The sequence below is a fragment of the Pistacia vera genome, unplaced genomic scaffold (assembly GCF_008641045.1).
Source record: "Pistacia vera cultivar Batoury unplaced genomic scaffold, PisVer_v2 Contig480, whole genome shotgun sequence".
In the NCBI taxonomy this organism is placed as follows: domain Eukaryota; kingdom Viridiplantae; phylum Streptophyta; class Magnoliopsida; order Sapindales; family Anacardiaceae; genus Pistacia; species Pistacia vera.
In genome coordinates, this window is record NW_022196313.1 from 125,824 (window position 1) to 128,055 (window position 2,232).

Consider the following 2,232-nt stretch of genomic DNA (forward strand, 5'->3'; position numbering starts at 1 on the left):
CCGAATTAACATATTGCGAACTTTTTGGAAATTTGTGACACCTTCAAGTCGAATGGAGTGTTAGATGACGCCATTAGGTTAAGGTTATTCCCATTCTCATTGGGGAATAAAGCAAAGGGGTGGCTAATGGCACTACCATTGGGAACTATCACAACATGGAATGATCTAGCACAGAAGTTCCTGACCAAGTTCTTCCCTCCAACAAAATCAGCAAAACTGAGAAATGATATCACATCATTCCTACAAGATGAATCTGAGTCATTGTATGAGGCTTGGGAGAGGTACAAGGAATTGATGAGGAAATGTCCACACCATGGGTTGCTAGTTTGGCTTCAGCACTGGGAGGGTAACGTGCAAACCATGGTGGATGCAGCACTGGGAGGAGCCTTGCAGAATAAGACACTAGAGGAGGCTTATGAGTTGCTTGAGGTTTTGGCAAGCAACAACTATCAAAGACCAAATGAGAGAGTTACAACAAGGAAATCTACGGGTCTTCATGAAGTTGATGCCTTCACAGCCATATCAGCCTAACTCACGACACTTCAGAAATAGTTGGGAAGTATGCAGGTAAATTCTATTCAAGCACCTCAACTAACTTGTGATTTTTGTGCAGGGAACCATGTGAGCAGCGAGTGTGAAGTGGGGAACACATTTGCTTCGTCATCTTCATCATCGGAGCAAGTGAACTACTTGGCAGGAAATCAGAGGCAACCAAACAACCCGTACTCCAACACATACAATTTAGGGTGGAGAAATCATCCAAATCTGGCTTGGGGCAATCAGAACCAGCAAAATAATCAATGGAACCAAAGGACATTGCCAAATAACCAACCAGGGGTGAATAATCAACCGGGAGATCCAAGAGTGACAAAGTTGGAGGACATGTTTGGGAAATTCATGTAGGAGACCACAGGTTTTATGAATGAGACGACGACGAATTTCAAAAATCAAGGGACGTCCATTCGGAATCTTGAGGTACAGATGTGGCAATTGGCCAAGAAGCTAAATAAGAGATCGCAGGTTTCCTTACCAAGCAACACAGTGACTAACCCACGTGAGCAAGTAAATGCAATTTCGTTGAGAAGTGGGACAGTTTTAGAAGAGGTGGAAAAATCAAGGAAAGAGGAAAATCCATCAAAGAAAAATGAAGAATCTGATGAGGAAGTTGATGAAGAAATCATTGCTGAAGAGAAACCACCCAGCCTAAGGAAAGATGAGCAGAAGCAGGAAGAGGGGAAAAAGAAAAGGAAAGAGAAATTGCCATTCCCCGAGATACCACCAGAGTTGGCACATCACACACCACCCGTACCTTTTCCTCAAAGACTCAGAAAAGAAAATCAGGATAAGCAGTTTATTAAATTTCTTGATGTTTTTAAGAAACTGCATATTAACGTTCCTTTTGCAGATGCATTGCAACAGATGCCGAGCTACGTGAAGTTCCTTAAGGAAATCCTATCGAACAAAAGGAAGCTAGAAGATGAGGAAAAGGTGATGCTTACGGAGGAGTGCAGCGCCATTCTCCAGAAGAAGTTGCCTTCGAAACTCAAAGATCCAGGGAGTTTTACTATTCCTTGCACTATATGAGATATCACCTTTGATCGAGTTTTATGTGACCTAGGTGCTAGCATTAACCTTATGCCTTTTTCTGTTTTCAGGAAATTAGGAATTGGTGAAGTGAAGCCGACAACCATATGCTTGCAACTTGCATATCGATCAATAAAGCATCCGAGGGGCATTGTGGAGAATGTGTTGATTAAGGTGGACAAGTTTATTGTTCCTACGGATTTCTTTGTGTCAGACATGGAAGAAGACAAAGAGATTCCTCTTATTCTGGGACGACCATTTCTGGCGACCGGAAGAGCTTTAATCGACGTTCAAGAAGGGAAGTTGATCATGAGAATGCAAGATGAAGAAATAACATTTAATGTCCTTGAATCAATGAGAGCTCTACCTAAACAAGAGTCGTATTTAAAAATCGATGTGGTGGACTAGGCAAAGATTGAAACCCTCCAACTTTACAATCCTAAGGTGGAAATTAAGAGCTGCATTGTCAAACCGAATCAGTTCGAGAGTGAGAACCATAATGGAAGGGGTTGCACAAAATTCTGAGATAAGCCACACTCGAGATTGTGTTTTCACAAGGAACAGATCTCTCAGCTCAAAAAGGGTGAGGGAAAGTCAAGAAAACGGAAAGCAGTTGGTGAGAAGAGTCAAACCACCAAAGTAATGACC

At 42.2% G+C, this 2,232-nt stretch overlaps 1 non-coding gene across 1 annotated transcript; it reads right to left on the reverse strand.

Annotated features, from left to right (window-relative positions):
- Positions 1–213: 213 nt before the first annotated feature.
- LOC116146651 lies at positions 214–320 on the reverse strand. The gene has a single exon (XR_004130557.1). It is a non-coding gene; the product is annotated as a small nucleolar RNA R71 (small nucleolar RNA).
- Between the last annotated feature and the right edge of the window lie 1,912 nt (positions 321–2,232).